This window comes from Polistes fuscatus, unplaced genomic scaffold (assembly GCF_010416935.1).
Source record: "Polistes fuscatus isolate 324 unplaced genomic scaffold, CU_Pfus_HIC Scaffold5, whole genome shotgun sequence".
NCBI lineage: Eukaryota > Metazoa > Arthropoda > Insecta > Hymenoptera > Vespidae > Polistes > Polistes fuscatus.
Window position 1 is genome coordinate 7,439,324 of NW_025113129.1, and position 21,004 is coordinate 7,460,327.

General features: G+C 35.8%; 1 protein-coding gene and 1 long non-coding RNA gene across 3 annotated transcripts in view; one reads left to right on the plus strand and one right to left on the minus strand.

Annotated features, from left to right (window-relative positions):
* LOC122522275 (zwei Ig domain protein zig-8) overlaps positions 1 to 21,004 on the plus strand; it is a 188,785-nt gene that overhangs the window by 77,493 nt on the left and 90,288 nt on the right. The gene's annotated exons all lie outside the window — the stretch shown is intronic.
* Positions 18,337 to 20,961, minus strand: LOC122522277. Its single transcript, XR_006305024.1, has 2 exons — positions 20,759 to 20,961; positions 18,337 to 18,385 (listed from the first exon to the last, which is right to left on the minus strand). It is a non-coding gene; the product is annotated as an uncharacterized LOC122522277 (long non-coding RNA).

A 21,004-nucleotide genomic window follows, 5' to 3' on the forward strand; every position in this document is an offset into this window, starting at 1 on the left:
AGTTATTAACTCGGTTTGGAAGATTGGACCTTTTCGCGTAATATTACTTGTGTGAGTATTATCGAGCGACCAAAACGAGACGCATTTTCTCTTCGGTTCGAAACGTGACGTTTCGCGTGTTGCGAATTATTACGAGATACACGAGAACAAGTTGGTATTATTTTTTTCGAAGTCTCGATAAAATCAAAAGAACGAAGAAAGAGAAAGGATAAGAGACAGTTTTGTATGATTAGACGTTCTTCTTACAGAAGAATTTTCACGACTTGCGAAGAGCTCGCCAAACTATATCAGCTCCTCTCTCTCTCTCCTCTCTCTCTCTCGTCCTGGTCTTATCCTTCTTTCATTTTTAAGTGACACCGCATAGAAGACTTAATACTCTTGGAGAACATTCCATTTCAGTTCTGAAGTTATCATCTCTAAAAGTCTCTACTTTCACTTCCTTTTTCTCTCTTTCTCTCTCTTTCTCTTCCTTAGTCTCTATTCTGTGATACCAGTTGGAAGAAAGTTTTAATGGTCTCACATATTTTTCTCTTTCCCGAAACGGTTAATAAAGATGAAGATTCGCGCGAAGTCCTGTTCTTTAATATCTCTGTACAGTTTATAGAGACGATTTCAAGAAAGGAAAAAGAAAAAAAAACTCGCTTCACTCTACCTTTTAACGATACTGAGAGGATACATTAAAATATAACGAAAAATAATGATATACAGATCAAAATAAAACGATTTCTTTCAAGCTTTCAAATATGACATTATTGATTCTTGAAAAATTCACTTTAGCCTGACAAAAAAAAGCTCGTAAACGAGTGCTCTGCGAGAGACGTTAATATCGTCATAAATTTTTATTCGTTTTATCTCTTTTTCGAATTTTCTCTTTTGGAATGCCTACCTACCATTGTTTTCTCTGCAATCTCTAAAAAAATGAATGGAATGCGATCGTAACTTGATCCGATATAATCCGCGGTTTTAGTATAAATTTTAGATTTTTTATTTATCTGTTTCTCTCTCTCTCTCCCTCTCACTCGTTTGATCTGTTTTATACATTACATACACAGGAACTCTTTTCAATTTCAATATATAAATGATTTAATATAAATTATTATTCAAAGACCAAAGTAATCGGAGGTAATGAATTGACATTGATACGGGGATCGATTGATCAAACGCAATTACATGATTAAAATTAAAGTCCACATTTTATGGTATTTTTTGTTTCAAAAGTCCTTTTTATACTGAAATGTAACGTTCGTGTTCGGAGTACAAAACTCGTTGAGTGGTTCTACACATATTTTGCATAAAAAATACAAGACAAAGACAGAGAAAGAGTAAAAGAGAAAAAGAAAAAAGAAAAAGAAACTTTTAATATTGAAAGAGAGCCGACCATGCTGGCAATATTTCGAAGTCAATAAATTATTTGTATCATCGAACTCTTAAGCATAACAAACTAAGCAAGCAAGCGAACAAGCTATAGTATCTATTTAAAAGAAATTTTATTTTATCTTTATGTTTTTCTTTCTTCTATTGGTTTATGGATTTCGAAAAACTTGCTCAAAATACACCGAGAGATAAATACAAACTGAAAGAAGTTTTTTTTTCGACGTGACAAATCCGTTGGTCTAAAACTTTTTCGAACGAAATAACTTTTTTCCCCCTGTCCCTCCCCCTCCCATTTATATTATACGAAATATTTCGAGCTGTTAAAAATAAAGATACCTATGTACACAATGTGAATATTTAAAATAAAAAAAGAAATAGAAACGGAAGAAAGAAAGAAAGACAAAATTTACCGAGAAAATTCAGTTGCAGGAGAAATGAAAAGTACTCCGCAAAAGTATAAAATACTGTTTCTCAAAAACTATTGAATATTCATACGATTCCCCAAAGATACTTATATAAAATCCGTCAACGTTCCCGTTACAAAAATAAAACGCGTAAAAGTTTCTATTCTTCGAGAGAGTATACTCGGTGGCAGATAATGTTACTCCCCACGACAAATCACACAATGAATTTTCGTTAAGGGATTGACATAAGTGTCAAGTATGACAGAACGCTGAGAGACGTGTAACACGGTAAGTACAGCGAGAGAGAGAGAGAGAGTTTCTCCTCCTTGGTAACGCTATAATACACTCGCATAACATTTTGCCTGCGCTTATCGTGATGTGTCCATTAAACTACCTTTAAAGTGAACTCAGCCGTAGCACGATCTTCTGTACAATATACTCTGCCCGCCAGCGCGACAACCCTTTGAATTATGCGATGGATCGTGCGAACAAAAACGAAGGAGACAGAGATAGAGAGAGATATAGAGATAGATAGATAGATAGATAGAGAGAGAGAGAGAGAGAGAGAGAGAGAGAAGTGAGACGGAGGAGTAAGAAAAAAAAGAGAAAAACCGGAGTAAAATTTCACGTCTGAGTACCAAACTATCGAACAAGAGCCGCCTTCTCTTACTGAAATTTTTACAAGCCTCCCAATTTGTTTCGGCGAGAAGAAGCTCCATATCCGAGTCTTATTCGTAGCCCTTTCTCGCAACGTTCCGTCCCTTTCATCCTTATTCCCGATTTCCCCGTACACACAAACTTCCCAACGTAGCTCGTATATCCTCCAGAGAAATAAGCCAAGCCATTTCCGCCACTGATTTCTATGCCGCCATTACTCTGAAATTCTGCGAACTCCCTCGCCCTTCTTACTTTCTCTCTCTCCTTCTCTTTCACTCTCACTCATAGCTCTCACTCTAGCTTGCTCGGCCCCGGTCTTACTCTCTTTCCATCCATTCGAGACTCCGGAAGAGGAAGGAGAGTTTCTCAACGAGCTAACCGAAACTCTCTCGAGGGTGAAGCAAAGAGTAACGCTCGCCTAATCCGTCACAGCTTCTATACACGATATTCGTTTCGTTGTCGTCGTCTTCGTCGTCGTCGTCGTCGTCGTCGTCGTCGTCGTCGTCGTCGTCGTCGTCGTCGTCGTACACGTCGTCGTCATAGACTCCTTTCAAAGGTGATCTCGGACTGCTATGGCAGACTTCGATATCGTTTCTCGTTATATATATACATATACGCATGTACGTATGTTATATGTAAGCAATACTTATATAAAAATCGCGAATACGACGTAACCAAGCGCGTATTATGCATCGAGGAGAACGTTTGAGAAGGTAAAAAAAAAGAAATGAATAGATAAAGATGAGGAAGAAGAAGAAGAAGAAGAAGAAGAAGAAGACAAAAAATAGAAAAATAAACAAAATCAAAAGAAATGGTGAAACTATCGTTACCTATCGATGTACGTCTATCCTATAAAAATACGTAATACAAATCGTACAAACAGATTCGAATATAGGAGAGAGCAAATCGAAACTCGCGGCGACGTTGAGTTACGCTACGTTTACTGCAAGTTTACCGGCGAAACTTTCGCCACTTTTGCTGGAAAACTAGCTATCGCTGTTTCTTCCCTTTCCCTACGATTCCCCCTCTTTTTCGTGCTTTCGCTTTCTCACTTCATCTCCGTTCCTTTTCGAAACGCTTCACAAGGCTTTGACGATACTCCACGAACTCGAAAGAAGGAGATAGGAGTATTTCAATGAGACGCGTTGAAGGGAAGAGTCTGCGAAACGAGTCTCTTTCTCTCTCTCTCTCGGTTTGTCTAGAAATTTCCTATCGTCTCGACGCTTCGAAACCTTTTGTGAGTAACAAGAGAGAGAGAGAGAGAGAGAGAGAGTCAAAAAGAAAGATATCGCATAGAAAAGGAACACCTTCGGCTTTTCGTGACGTCATCGATCTCTATCGATCGAGTAGAACTATTCCCACAAGGACTATTTTCCTATTTCTCCCGGAAGTGAACGACGGATCTATTATCCCGAGCCGACAAATTTATAGTACGAGTAAATCAACGTTCTAGAGATAATCGAACGACGTTAATAGGAAGAGCTCGAATACACTAGCAATTGGTTTCGTATGCATTTAATTCTCATTCTACTAAAGCTATCGAAACGTAGGATCGATTTTAAACGATCGTAATCGTATGGACGGTATATCCACCACGTTGTACATATTCTTCGAAAATGTACGAAAGAAGTCTAAAATGTATAACCTATGTACCTAAATGTGTACATATATATGTATATATAATATATATATATTATTCTATGTATAACAAACACATACCGTCAGGGATTAATTCGTTCCAATTAATTCGAAAGAGCAATTGGGTCGCGCGATTACACGGATTAACTTAACTATATGCGATCGATAATCTCGTTTTAATCAGGAAATTAAGGTGCCGATTTAACGGTCAGCGCTGTGTTTACCGCGGTGTACCAGTACGTGCTACGATTTTCAAGAAGCCGATATCTAATAGTACGTGATACCAATTCAAAGATTAAAATTCTCTTCTTATCCTATCCCGGATAATCTCTAACATTTACTTTTGATTTTTATACTAATATAAGTTCAAAATTGAAATAAGATATATATACAATGAATCACATGAGTATTCGTACTCACCTGTACTGTGCATTTGAAATAATTTATATTTACTTTTAATATGAGTCTTTTAAATATTACTTAAATGCAAAAATCTATTTTAAAATTACTCAACTTTTTAATTGATATCTATTTTATTGTTGAGTAACGTTTTATTTTTAGAACAATATCGTTTCACTTAAATAATCAAAAAGAGTATTTTTACTTGCGTAAGATATTATTAAAATACAATGATTATTTTTATAAGTCTTACAATGCTTTTAAAATGACTGAATATATCTTGTGATACAAATTTTATTATCAGTTATGATAACTATGATGATCAAATTTTTGCTTCTATTAAAATAACATACTCTATAGTAATAAGATTTCTATCTATTTAATAATATTAAAATATGTTTCTCTGTAAAAGAATTTAGAAATATTGTATTACAAGAAAATATTGATTGTTTTAAATTGAAAATAGGTGTACGAATACTCCTATGACTCCATTAACTACGTATATACCTACATGATGAAATATAAGAAGTAATTCAAGTAAAAACATTTTCGAAATTAATTACTGCTGTTATCGTTGAAAAGACAAGAGGACTGACAGAGAAAGACAGAGAAAGAGAGAGAGAGAGAGAGAGAGAAAAATGAAAGGGAGAGAGGGAGAGAGAGGGAGAGAGAGAGAGGAGAAAGATAGCCAAGCTTTGTCACAAAGGGCTAAATACAAGCATACCGTTTATAAAGCACACCACATTCATGGCAAACATTTGAGTTAGCGATAGGCTTCACCATCAGAGTAGTTAGGCGACCGTTACAAGATGGACATGTACAATGGTACCTGAACTCTCGTAAATTCGGTCTTGGGTGCTTGACATCGTATACACAGAATAAATATTTGCGCGGTCTCATAACATTGCTACTTATTGTCTGAATCGATCGCAAAACCCATGCTCTCTCTTCCATCATTTTCTTCCATACGCATGTATCGTCATTATTGTGAGGAATAACTTTGATATACGTACAATGGTTATGGTAAAGGGCATTAAATGTAATGACAAAATGAATATCGTTGAAATCACAATCTATGTGTCTTTTAATTTAATGACAATTAAATTATCAATTGATTTAATAATACATTTTTATTTTTTGTTTCTATTTGTAACGTTCTACGATATTTAATTCGTTTGAAAATATTATTTTCGTCGTTTATGCATATATAAAAGCAAAATTTAATATGAAGCAAAAAAAATTGGACTAACGATGGTAAAATTAGATATGGGTATACGCGATTGATCGTTAACATTTAAACGAATAGTACTAATAATAGATCAAATATCATAGGTATACTTCGTAAATGTATATAAACAATACGCGCATAGATTCCCCTATATGTTGGGAATAGAAATAAAAATTGAACGATTCGGATTTTGACTTTTTACTATTATGAAATTCGATCGATAATTGCATTTTTATTTACTATTCGACGTTGATTTTTCAAATATTATTTCTATCTTATAAATCTTTTGAAAATTCTCGCGTTTCATATTTTCAACCATTTTCACCATCGATGATGAAACTTTTTTAAATTTAATAAAGCGAGACAAATAAAACTTCTCCCGCGTAACTATCTTTCTTGATACAGATCAATCGTAATTTGGTACAAAAATTTCATTTCTTACTTATTTTATCTATCGCAGACTAATATCGTGAAACATTTAACAATAATAGTCACGTTCACGGTACGATTCGCTTCGTGCTACATGATAAGTTGATAAAAGTCTCACGATATGTAACGTTAAATGTCTATTAACTTCGATACGAGGATTAAAGTTCTAACTGTGGATCGTGATATATATTTTCGAAGAATACTCGACAAATATTTGTTATATCCATTACTTCTCTCTCTTTCTCTTTTTCCTCTCTCTCTCTTTTTTTTCCCCTTTCTGTTTTTCACTCTCGAATAATTCTCCGTTAGTTCATAAAAAATTCCCATCCCAGAATCTGAACCGATGCAAACATATAACGGTGATTTGCCTACAAACTTTTAATCCACTATTAAAGGTTGAAGAGAGAAACAGAGAGAGAGAGAGAAATAAAGAGTACTCTTCTTTACAATTGAAGATATACACATTCAAATTACTTGAAGCATGTGCGAGCAATTTTAATGGAAAGCATTCCAATTTATACCACGAACAAAAATTATGGGTAAGGAAAAGTGTCCATTTACTCTTTCTCTCTCTCTCTCTCTCTCTCTCTCTCTCTTCTTTTTTCCTTTTTATTTATCTCTCGTTCTTTTACCAAGGAAAATCGATGTGCTTACCAGCTATAAAATCGCTTTCAGAATCTACCTTGAAACGGGAGAAAAACCTAATAGCACGACCACCGCTTCGTAGATGTTCTCGTTTAAGCCACTCATTTGTCATCGAACGTGACCAGCCATTTTTCCGTTTCACTGACGACCACGAATACGTCCTTGATTTTAAATAATGACTTAAATATAAATAATAAAATCAATACAAAAAATATCTCTCTCTCTCTCTCTCTTCGTGTACATGAATTTTTATAATACGTCATCTGTTGTTGGCGGGAGATTTTTTCGGCTAAACAAAATTCAAACAAAATCAATATTTATTTAAAATACACTATACGCGAGCACGCTACCTCAACGTTGAAAAATATTTCCAACGAGATAATGAAATATTCAGATTATAAAATATATACTTATATATATATAGAAAAAAAAAAATTATCTCCTCGTTCCACCATTCTTCTTCTTCTTCTTCTTCTTCTTTTTTCGTCAATTTGCATAATTGCACTTGCGTAGATTAAGCAGGAAATATTGTTACATAGTTGGTGATATTTCGAGTTAAATGAGAGCTCGACGTTACTCTTTTGAAAAATAGCAGGTTTTCATAGTGATATTACTCGTTCACGTAACAATCATGAAAGGAGGAAAGAAAAAGTTTATTTGTGGCATTTGTTAACCAAGAGATAAAAAGTATCTAAGGTTTATCCTGTTTTCCAGAACGCCTTAGACTAACTTTTCTCTCTAAGAGTTAACCGAAAAAAGAAGACTCTTCTTTCTTTTCATATAAAACCGGCTTCTTCTCTCTACATATGCACGCGCGGTTAAAAAATATTGTTAGCTTTCGCAAAAATACAAAGCCTTGCGGCTAAGAAGAAACAAAATAAAAAAAAAACGACGAGAGAATGTGGGCAAAAAAAAAGATTTTTTTTATGAAATAGTTTGCGTGCTTCATTAGAGAAAATATCGCAACGTAACATGGGCAACGACGTCGAGGATAAAAATGACTCTGTTATTCGCAAAGTTATGCGGTGTAATGAATTACTTCTTCGATGATAAATATTACAAATTCTTGATGTAAATACGTGAAAAATCAATAAACTTACTCCGTGATATAATCCTTGATTACCTATTGTCGATCGAGTATTGTAATTTTATAGACGGATCTCGCCAACCAACGAACACTTGCTTTGTCTTTCTTGATAATAAGATATAAACTCGGGAAAGAAACTCGATAGAAAAAAAAAAAGAATGGAAAGCTTTAGTTAGCTAGCTAGCTAGCTTGTTCGTTCCGTCGAACTGATAACAAGCTTCGATAAATTTCTGCGAATCAGAATTGAATTGGCCTCAATGCAGGAGAGGAGTTCTTCCGCTAGGTTGTTACTACAAATTTATGTTTTGATTTACTGCGATTCACTGACCTGAATCTTAATTCCATGATTCATTCTATATAAAAAAAAAAAAAAAAAAAGTATGGCGAGGATTGTGGGTGGTGTTGCAAAGGTTTGGGGTATATCACTGGGTGCTTGTCATCGCCTTCGAGGACGTGTCAGCTAGTTTTATTAGTTATTCGAGCGAAAGCTCGATCAGAGCATGCGCAAATCGAGTGGAAAAAAGCAACCTCGATCGATGTCCATAGTTGTTGGCTCTTTAATAACATACCTAACATATGCCTCGTTATTATCTTTAAATTAGCGTATACAATTAACTAGGTTATTAACGTTAAAATTTAGGTGCGCACACGGACGAAGAATGGAACAATATGAGAACGGAGACAGAAGAAAAGCTTTCGCGTGTTTCCGGAACATCCGCGTTCTCGAGGGAAATAATGTGGACTGAGGAAAAAGGAAAGTCAAAAGAAAGCAAATACCACCTAACAAATATGTCATTCCATTGTCGAGAATAAAACATAAAATAGATAGACGCAAGAGAGATGTAAGAAAATGAAATAAAGAGAGAGAAAAGGAAAGATGAAAGAAGATTCTTCTCGTAAAATTTACAATAATACGGCAAACCCTTTAGAATATTCAGTATGATTTTGAGAAACGTTGAAAATGACCAATCACGTAGATACGATATAACGTAGCGCAGAAGCAAATCTTTACATAGCATTCGAGTTTGAGATCGTATCTTGATGATCCGTACGTATCCTACTCGCAGATGGGAGAAACGAGAGCCACTTACTATTTCACTCTCTGCAATCTCTTTTAACGGATCCGATACTTGTACATTCCCTTTGTAGCGTAACACTACCCTTTCATGGTGACTTAATCGACTGACAGTGAAAGGCTACAGGTTTCATCAAGAAATATAAATTAATGCAACATTGTATTCAGTTTCTCTCACTCTCTCTCTCTCCCTGTTCGTTTATCTTTCGATCGTGGCAAGCTTCATCGAGCATTCATTTACGCGTCGTTTCTCTCCTTTATCTACCTTTTTCCTTTATTTCCCTTTATCTCTCTTTCTCTATGTCTTTCTCTCTCTTTCTCTCTCTCTCTCTCTCTCACTCACTCATTCGTTCTCGCTCTTTCTCTCTGCCCTTTATTGATTCTTTGACTGTTACATTCTAGCGTTCTTTGTCTCTCACCTGCATCAACTTTTCTAACTCGACACGAACTCTCGTGATTTACACAAAGCATTTCAACCTTTTCCGCAATTACATACGTAATAAAACGAATTCGTTTAATCCTCTAGGAATATCTGCCTCAACATTACCAACAGATTCATCAATTAAGGTTAATTCAATTATTCTAACTTAAATAACGATCAATTTCTCTTTCTCTTTCTCTCACTCTCTATTTTGGTCAATATATACTTTTATAGCACTGGTTATTCTTCTTTTTAGTACTTCGTAAAATTCTTCGAAAGTCAAGAATATTCGATCGAGTTCCAAGTACCGAACCTAGTAAATAATCGACGTTTCAAGGAAGCATCTACCGGTCGAGAAAGAAACGGAAATACCATGTTTACTCAAGTCCAAGAGTCTCTTCTATGTACTAACGTAGCGGTGAACCTAAGAACTAGGAGGGCCAACAAAAGATTTTCGATTCGAGAACGAATAGTTTGTGAAGCTATTCGCGAATGAACGAGTAGAAAAAAACGAGAAAGAAAGAGAAATAAAAGAAGAGAAAAAGGCATTTTACTCGAAGTATATTACTTCCAACCTTCCATATCGTGAGTATATATTGAGCGAATAATAAGTAAATCGATGAGATGTTCTTTTTTTTATGCACACCCAATATATCACAATGGAGTCCGAAACTTGGACACGAATCGATAGATAGGAATAAGAATAGATCTTACGTTCCGAGAAAGAGTCAGAGTTACGATGACTTGAAATAAAGAAGAAAAAGATATATAGTGATAGAGAAAGAGAGAGAAAGAAAAGGAAACGAGCTATCACTCGTGATAGCTTATCCAAAAGATTCTCTAATGCTTTGAGTCATCAGTCGTTCGAATTGCACTCGACCCCGAGCTTATTCGTGGTTTCTTCCTTAGAAAAATAGCTCGCGATTTTTCTTATCGAGTGACAGGATGGCGTCTGAGGACAGACCAAAAAATAGACCACCAATGGGAACCCCCTTTTAGAGTTCGTATTAAAGTGGCAGACAACGTAAGTCTCTTCTCTAATGGGTGAGCTATCCTCTTCTTCAACGAGAATAAACAACGCGTTTTTAGATATACACGGACAAAATATCTTACTTTTCAACGGAGACGAATTAGATGGATGAAAAGAAGGAGTAAAAAACAGAGAGATAAGTTGATAGTTATTTATCGTAGCACGAACTAAATGATCCGAGCGAAAAATGCGAGAAGAAAATTTATGCGGAAGAGAGAGAGAGAGAGAGAGAATCAAAACGAAAAGTTCTGCTTCGAGTTCAAACTGATTTATGTAAACGTCACTGGATTTTCAACTATTTTTTTTCTTTTCCCTGTCTGCTTCTCTAACTCTCTCTCTCTCTCTCTCTTTCTCTCTTTATATATATGTATATCCTTTTCTTTTTTCTGTCGATTCTTTTATTTTTTTTTTTTTCAAAAGCCTCCCGCCATATACGCGACGTATCGATCATAATTTCGAAAGCGAACCCGGCATAAGATTTATATCGGTGTCTATCTCTCATGAATAAATTCGGAAGGCCGGTGTTTAGACGACAAAACGTCGATGATCCCACTCACAAGAGATAGATGGATGGAAAGAGAAAGAGAAAAAGAAAGAGAGATTGAGAAGGAAAGAGAGAAAAATATGAAAGAGAAAGAGAAAAGTCGCTTTTTCCATAGACTTTGAAATAAGCTCGGGGAACCCTTCACTGTCATGTAAAAATCCATGGCATCTCTTTAATAAAGGAAGCAGATGGATGAAAAGAAAAAGTGAAAGAGAGAAAGAGAAGGAAGAGGTTTGAAAAGCGTGGAACGTCTGTCTGCTCGTTCATCCTGTCTGCGAGAAAGAGAAAAAGAGAGAGAGAGAGAGGGAGAGAGAGAAAACTAGCTCTGTGAATTCACAAATCGCAGTTTGAACTGCACTCGACTCTGTTTGTACCTGTCGTTCCGCGATAAATACCTTTGAAGACCGTTGCTAATGGAATTTTAATTCTCTTATATCTTGGGTCGAGAAGAAGGAACCCTACCTTGCAAGGTAAAAGTGCAAGAAAGAGGAAAGAGGAAAAGAATGAAAAAGAGATAGAAAGAGCAGAAGTGGAAGAAGAATAAGGGTGAGAAGTAGATCCCCCTAATAGGGGGATTATGCAAACATTTTTAAATATATCTTAACGAGTTTACGCGAGGGTGGATATGAGGAAGAAGATCGAGGGGGATAAAAAGAAGGGAAAGGTGAGGCCAAAGGGACGCGATGATAGCCTCTAGACAATATAGAATAATCTAGAAAATATAAAAATTGCCGAATAGTTTGGGGTTGTGTCATCGAACATACGAAAATCGTTAAACTTTTTTTTTCCTTTCATTATTCTTTTTCTCAGCTTAGGTGTTTCCAAGGAAAGATAACGAGGAATTCTTTTTATCGGTTGAGAAAATCACGTTGAGATCGAAGCACCAAAGGGATGCACGAAGAGTTAAAGTAAGAAGAAGAAGAAGAAGCTCACACTAAGCTGGATGTATCTTGCAAAAGCGAGATGCCTTTAAGCTTCGATTCTACTCGAAAGACAAGGAATTTCGTTTCTAACGATTACGATTTACCTTACAGACCTTGCTTTCATTCTCTTTCTCTCTCTTGTATTCGATTTATCTTCGACGAACGTTTGGCACTACTTAAACAAGCTGTACACGAAAGAAAAAGAAATAAAAGGAAGGAATAAGAAAAAGTATTTAAAGACCGACGCTATGATTGGAACTAGTATTGTTACTGTGATCTTGCATTCCCAGTTACACGAGAAGAATAGAGGGGAAATGCAAGAAAGAGAGAGAGAGAGAGAGAGGGAGGAAAGGGAAAAGAGTGATAGAGAGAAAGAGAAAAAAGATAGGTACCTATCGAAATACCGGGTCACCGTATTCCCGTAGTGAAGCACGCTTTTAAAGTACACTTTCCACGCGGGATTAGCAAGGATTACGCGAGCGTAATACCACGCCGTTTCACGAAAACGACCGAACGAACGAATTGGAACTTTTACCATTCCTTGTTTCCTGAAAAAAAAAAAAAAACAAAAAAAGCATGGCGTTGTTACTATGAAGTGGAAGTTGGGGGTTGAAGAGCGAAAAAGTGTGAGAGGAAAGGGAGAAAGAGAGAAAAAATAGGTGGATGAGTGTGTTAGAAAATGGAAAGGAAAGCCCACATAATGTTAACAGTGTGTAGGCAACGAGCTTTTCGTGACGCGTTCATAGCAACGACGTTTCGGCTCGTTTTCGATGAAAGGACAAATTATCACGCGGCAGATAATTACGATGAGAGGCCGACGTCGCTGAATACGACCGTTCGTTAATAACTGCTATCCTCGCTTCATTATACAGACCGCAATTTGCTTATTGGACGTTTAACGGCTACCATGCCAGCCAGTCAGCAACCTACGCTGCTGTGCATGAACTCGTTTTATATTCTTTCTATACATTATTATTTATTTTTTTTTTTAATTTATTTGAATAATATATTATATATAAAGATTATGTGTAAATTTGTTATATACATATATTATGTATTATATATATTATTTACTATGAAATATTTTAACATTATGTACGAAGGAATATTGCATCGAGGCGACTCATTACTCGCGATAAAAATATCCGGTTTCCTATTAAAACAATCTTACAATTAGTACTTCGTTGAGTTACGTACGATCAAAATATGAAAACAACAAAAATTCTTATCCATTATTAATGCATTGTTGGTTGCAGTTCGACCAAGCAGGAAATCCAGCGAATAAACATATTTTAAAAATAGCGTACAGTATACGTTCTTCGAATCGTGAGATTTTACGTAAACGCGAATTCACGATTGTTTACATACGAATAAACATAACGCGTCGATAACTTCGAAATACACGGCTAATGAAAAAACATAATGACAGATTAATAGAAGATTCAATGTGTTGCGTTATATACCGGATTAATACTTGTTTAAATAAAATGGTTGATCGTGACGCGTGCTTCTAATTTTGCTATAATTCGTTTAAATAATTATTATGGTTATTCTTCGGTACATACGTAATAAATACTTTGGTATAGCGTATGTACAGTTTCCTTTTTCGCAGAATTTTTATTTTTTCCTTGAACATCGATCATATATTTACGGGAAGAATTTAAGAATCGACGTATTTGTCTTTTTCTTTTCAATTATCGCGATAAAAGAATAGTGTAAACCTTTGTATGATTGTATCGTTAGATATATAATCCCTTTGAAAGTTGCCCATTAAACGGGCTCCTACTTAATAGTTTGACAAATTTCTGTGAACAAATAACTCGTATTGATCCACCATACAGGACGGAGTAATAAAGGAAATTAATCGCAATGAACGTTCTAACGAACGTTCGCTTGTTCGAGAAAGCGTTGCATCGTTCGCTAAATACACATGCATATCTATCCTTCGCTTATGTATGTATGTGCGTAGGTTATTATAGCCCCTATAGCAATAGAGTTCGAGTACTTTGCAAATGATCAACGCTTTGGTATTATTAAAACAAAGTACGGCAGTATAAACATCGAGATAAGATCTGTAATAACGTAAACATCCATGAAAACGAAAGAATGAGAATACGATCGAATAAGATTTATCCGAAGATCCTAAAACTCGTCGATATAACGAAAATGACACTCTCGTCGTAAAATTACGAAACGATTAATAAGGGAAAGATCAATAATTAAATAAAAACACGCAAATATTAGCAAAGGTAAAACTTGATTAACTTCAACGATTAAACCTTTCCTTGACCTAAAACCCGATAAAATTTCATTACAAACATTTGTAATTCGTTGTTTGTTTATACCGGAAGATCTCTTTACAAAGAAAAGTACACATGTATGAACTTTGTACAGCTTGTGGTAAGCAGAAAACTTCTACACGATTCGTTCACCCTCGTTTGATCGCGACGTTATCGCGATACGTCCTACGTGCATGTCATAAAATAACCTTCGTGACACGCGAAAAGAAGGGTGAGGGAAAAAAAATATATATATGCATAGATATACATGTAGAGAGAGTAAGAGAGAGAGAGAGAGAGAGAGAGCGAAAGTGAACGACCGCCTTTGGCGAGTTTTAAAGCAGCCACGAACTTTTTCACGCTTCGTAAAAGTTTTCGTCGCGTGGTACGATGGCGCGAGTTGCCTCGAAATAAAAATAATTTTCCCCGACAAGTGCACACCCTCTTCTCTTCTCCGCTCCCCCCTCTCTGTCCAATGGTAAAAGCCGACAAGTAGAAGCACTCGAGCTTTTAATAAATACTTTCGGAGAAACAACTCTTTTCTTCCTTCCTTCCAATCCTTCTTTTCTTCCCATTAAATCAAAAACGTCTTGATATTTGCGATATTATATCGCCTTTTCTCCTACCAACTTTCATCTAAACGTTATTCCTTACTATCACAAATATTTCTTTTTTATTTTTTCTTACTACAATATCGCGTATCCAGATGATCATTGAAATTTATCGCAAAAACTGCACATATAATACTTTTCATCGTAGTGTTATTCGAATTTTTATCTTTTTATAGAAGACTGCGAGGTCAAATTCGAAAATTCGAATATGAACTAGTGAAAGGAAGAGGTAACTCTTGGTCTCCGACAATATCCAATAGCACGGCACGTAGAAAATCACCAGGACTCACTATAGTAGTCGTTATATTCAACAACGACGATAACGGTCCACGTTGGATTACGGTTAAAATCGTATCTAACAATTCGTCTCTTACTCTTTCCTCTTCGAACGTGCACATTATCTCTCTCTCTCTCTCTCTATCTCATATTCTCCGTCTTCGTTTTCATGTGCACCTATAGACACGCGTATGTGTGTGTGTTAGCCAACTAGCATCTAAATCTTCTTACACGGTACGCTTCCGTACGTTCCACCGTAGAGAGGAGAATAAGGGTGAACATTGGAAGCTAGCTATATCGATGGAACAGCGGTTGTATCGCGCGTGACTGCGCATGGTTGAACGACTCTAAGAATGTATGCGAGTCTGTACGTGTACACGTACGTGTACGTCTTCGACCGATGTCCACAAGAATCGTAGCGAATGAAAAGCGACGATCGGTTACAGCATTTTGCGATTACACTGGGAGCTGCTGGAAGGAGAAGAGAGGTGGAGGTCAGGTTAAAGTAAAGTATCAATGCTGGGTCGTCTTTCCTTTTTATATTCTTTACAACGGTAGGATGATGTCCTAGCTGCAAACTTTAAACATAAAATTTCTCATTTTTTCTTTTAGTATACAACTACGAACTTTCTGGAGAAAACTGTTTCTCGAAGATTCAAAAAGGATATAACACATATTTTACAAAGCTGGTTTCATCAATTGATCTTACCGATTTTTGAAGTCTAAATTATGGGAAATAATGGAGGAAAAAAAAAAAAAAAAAGAAGAAATATTAATTCTCTTGGACCTAGTGTTCAGATCAAAGGATTAAACTTTTCAACTCGTTCGGACGAGTTAAACTATCTTACAGTCCGTGATCAAACGTAATCGGCAAAGATCGAAGTTCAAACTTCAAACGGAAGAGGTACGGTAAAATCCGTGGGGTTGCTTGGATCGATTAATTCATCCTTGCGAGACCGTCAAACTAAGTTACTCTTAATAGAAGCAAAGTTATTAGCAGCAAAGTCGCGGCAACTGATTCAGAATTTCTGATCAGTCTGAACCGTCTAAAATTATATTTATCCATCTCTCTTTATTTCTTTTTCTCTTTTTTTATCCTCTCGTTATCACTGCAACGTCACCTTACGTTGTCGACGATGCTTACGATTTGATTTATCTTTGAAAGCATCTTAAAGCGGCTTTTGCCCAAGCTTTTGCATATTTCACGAAGTAGTAACACGATACGCGACGCTAAGAATCCTTTCGATCGAACCCTGCAAACCCCCCTCGGGTTTCTTGGTAAACTTTAAATCGATGTATGAATAAAAGGAACGGCCAATTGGCAAAAATTCAAACGGTAATTATGAAATATATATAATATAGAAATATATATCTATATGTTTGTATATGTAATTCTGTATAGTAATATAGAATATAAAATATGTGATATCTATAATATCGTCTATACTCAGCCAAAAAACACTAACTACATTTTCATCTTTTTTGATTGTAATCAACTACTACTACTACTACTTTTTGGAATTCACTAGACATTACTACATAAAAAAGCATCAATAGTAATATGCGAAGAAATTAACAAAAAGTATACTCTTCCTATTAAAAATTTCTTTGACGAGCAATAACTCAGATTAGCATAAATGTCAGTGACCTTTGACTGAACATAGACAACATCATATTATCATAAACTGCATAAGATTAAAAAATCCGAAAATTATCAATATTTCTAATGACGTTAACGATCATATATCTTTTTGCAGAGAGTACAAATTATCCGTTACAAATAATAATAACAAAAACGTAATAAAACTATAATAAACATATGACCTGTTGCAATTCACTCGAATGCAGCTTCACTGAAAAGAAAGGAAACGAACCAGTGATCTTTACAGGTTTAACGGGTTTACATAATCTTGGTGCTCGAAAAAGAACTAACATAGAAAGAAAATTTTTGTTCTAAGCAACTATCAAGTATCGTCAGACTACTACCCTCTCTACCCACCTCCACCCTTCTCCCCACTTCGGGCCTTCCGATTGGGTCGCGATCGATGACGTTACTTCGAAGTTGCGTCAAAGAAAAATTTTCTTTTTGCGCTAGTTTTTCCTAACACCTAGATGGTGTAACCCCTGAACATGAAAAGTATCTTAGAAGACAGAGAAGAACATTGATAACGTCGTGTTCTCTTTGCAATGAGCGAGTAGGATGCTACTACGATCTACCCATCTTCTTCCTCCTTCCATTTCCGAATTTATCGATTCCACTTCGACGGAAAGCTTTCCATTAGCAACATACTAAGGCACGTATGCACCAACTATACGCGTATTTTGTCGATGTGCATTTCCAGGCTTGCTTGGCCTTACCTATTGTAACCAACCAATCGGTGCAGAATTTCACGTACAAATGCATTGTATGCTATGGACCTATATATTCAACTGTAGAGAGAGAGAGATATAAGTATGAGTATAACTGTGAGAGAGAAAAGCTTTACGTTTATGCATACACGCAACTAATGTGCCTCCGTATGTTCACGTTATATCAACATGAATCAATAAAATACACGCATATGCGTTAATGTAACTATATTCTCTCTCTCTCTCTCTCTCTCTCTCTCTCTTTGAACACATTAATACTCAACGGAAAATGATATTTCACGAAGGTTAGTATCACTTGCATAGTTTGCATCCTGAGAAAATATTGACGGAAGCTAGCTCATTTCTGCCTTCGCGTTATCGATAAAATATTGCTAACATACTATAATTTTCTAATAATAATGTAATAATATTATTATCCTTATAATTACAGGAATGATGTTAAAATACCTAGCGAATAATAATCAACGATCTATCGTTATATTATAATAATTTTCAAAGATAAATTCCATCTTTAATCTGTAAAAGATGAAAGTTCATTTTTTATATTAAAAAAAAATAGAAAAAAAAACAATCATATTACATCCACCTGAAAGGAAAGAAGAAAATTAGCAAATTAACCGCATCTTTCGTTCTTTGTTCTATTCTCAACGTCACGAAATGCATGCATTTAGAATACTGAATTATTCAGGGAGGCTCTATATTAACATAATGGAGGAGGGAGAGAGAGAGAGGAAAAGGGTGGAGGGGATGCAAATTCACATCATCTCGTCGTAATTGTAGAGGATGATCAGTAAGATTCAATATTTACCGCCAATAGAGACATGCCAGCGATATCGTGGACGAGTAGTACTCAGAATACAAAAAGAGAAGTGATCTCGTTCGACATTATTTGCTTCTTTTTTATTTTTTTTTTTTGTATTATCATCTTCTTTTTCATCTTCCTCTATTTGTTTTAACTATTATAAACGATAAACACGAAGAAAACCTTTTCGTATCTGAAAACTCAAATAAATATTGTGAAAAGATATTCGTTAACAAATTTTTGTTCCAAATAAATAAACATTTGTAACGATACGTATGATACGTACGCGTATCATATACGTATGATTTTGTACGCGTTAAAAAATATTCCATCGAAGATAAAAATAGAGAAAAATAGAAATTTCAATTTGTTTATTACAAAATTTTCGAATAATTGTTATGACATTTCCAACGTTCGTTATTAAAAATTAGAGAGAGAGAGAGAGAGAGAGAGAGAGAGAGAGAGAGAGAGAGAGAAAGGGAAGGCAAAACAAAAACAAAGAAAAATAAGACAACGATTTTTCAATAAATGTCATTCTAAATATATCTATCTCGTGTAATGCATTCCCCCTGACAGTTCTAATCTCTTATATACTTTTTTTCAAAAGCGAGACTGTGAAGGACGTATGAATTCGATTCTCGGATGCGGTCGCACGGAATCTGCTCCCTTTTTTTCCCTTTCTCTCTCTCTCTCTCTCTCTTTTCTCTAGCTCCACTCCCGAAGAACGTCGTTTATCACGCGATGCAATCGCATGTTCTCGTATAACCACTGTCTGCTTCTTCGTTTTTTTTCTTTTTCCTTTACTTTTTTTTTCTTCTTCTCTTTTTCTCTTTTTTTCTTTTTTTTACTCGACTAGTGGGAAAGCGTCGCGCGACGGAATTACGCCCGCGGAGAAGAGAATAAATCCTTCAAAGGATTATTCGTGCTTTAAGGAAGAAAAATTCTTCGTGATATACGATGTGTAGAAAAAAAAAAAAGAAAAAAAATAATCCACGAGTACGTTCGGTTATCCACATCAAGGAATAGATACTTTTCTTCTTTCTCGTATTTGTGTGTCCTGGCGTGCATCCGATAAATTTAAGAAAAAAAAAATATATAAAAGGAAAGAATAAAAATTGGTAACATCTCGAAATGTCGACTAGGCTCAAGTTTTCATTTATTTGTACGAATGTAAATACCTTTCAAGGCAGATGAAACGTGTGGCATTGTTTTTTACTTCAGAGGGAAAAAATAATTCGTCGAATTATAATTATTACATGGAATTGAAGAAAATAGAATAGGATAGGAAGGGATAAAATAGTATAGCATAGAATTAATTAAAATAGACAATAACGAAATATATTATATTATAAGAAGAGGAGAGCTAATACCGAATGCAATTAGATACAACTCCAACTCATACGTATGATTATAACGAAACGTAATAAAGCGTTAAATGAAATTTCAACGCGTGTTGCCCACACTTGTCCTATTTCTTTCTTTCTCTCTTTCTCTGTTATTCTATTTTACATTCGCAAAATAGCGAATGTTAGGCAAGTATTACTTACGCTAGAAGTACCTGAACGCAACTGATATTACTCCAGGATTCTTAATTGAGAGTTCGAAAGAGCCCGTCAGTGCGATTATAATCGAGCAAATCGTATTTAGAAACGCGTTACAAACGAAAAGTTCGAGGGTCGAGTGTCGAAAGGTCACGCTCGTTCGTGGATACCTCGCAGCTCATGACGTCATTACAACAGAAAATTTCACAAGCGTATATCCCTGTGCTAGAAATGCCAAAACGAAAGCTTTTAAACGAGAAACTTGGAAATATTCCTCGCTAAGCAATTTCCTTCTAAATATGTGGATACATTTATTTCATAACCGTTCCAGTTATCTTTAACTGAAAATTGCTACAAATTAAAAACACAAAAATAAAAAACGAAAGAATATTTCTTAATTATTTTCTGTCTTGAAAAAAAAATAAAACAGCAACAACAATTAATACATTGATGATAAACGAAGATAAATAACAAAAACATAAAGAAACAACTCTCTTAAAAATTTATAAACGCCAAGATAGCAGTATAAAACACAAGAGAACGATCGAGCATGTAAACTCTCGCATGTCGCGGGTAGACACACGCGTGTCGCTACCTTTTTGCTTTATGTCTTCAATGGACGAATTGTGTGGCTCAAGAAGATGGTGAACGACTGTGATCTTAAGAGTAAAAAGAAAAAAGAAAAAGAAAAGAAAAAATAGAAAGAGAAGCGAGAAAAGAAAAGAAAATAGTCTTTCCGAGGTGGGAATTATACGAAGAGGAAAAGATCGTCTTGGGGTAGAAGAAGAAGAAGAAGAAGGACCGGGCAGGATGGAGTCGGAGGGGAGGGGTCTTTCGAAGTCGGGTGGGAAAAGTGTGCCGAGTCGACTTTTATTACTCCCCCCTGTTCTCTCACTCCAGCGTATTTCCACCTTCGTGCTCTCGTGTCTCTATTGTTACCTCTTTTTGCTCTACTCCTGTCTCTCTCTCTCTCTTCCTCTTTCCCTTTTTTTTTCCTGTATATCGTACTTGCAAGTCTCACGTACGTGAACGTGCTTGCGTTGTGTGTGTCTCTCTATGACCGCTCGGGAGCACGCTTGCATGACTTTTTCTCTGTTCGCGACACCACCGGCAACGACCTTTTGTGCCTTCGAGCTTGGGCTTGCACCATCGCTCTCCAATGTATGTACCATCAGACTGCACACACCGTGTACACCAAGCTGCTTGCGATAGTTACAGGCTCCGCGCCGCGAGTAAAGCGAGTAAAACAGAGAAGAGCTCGACTCTTCTTT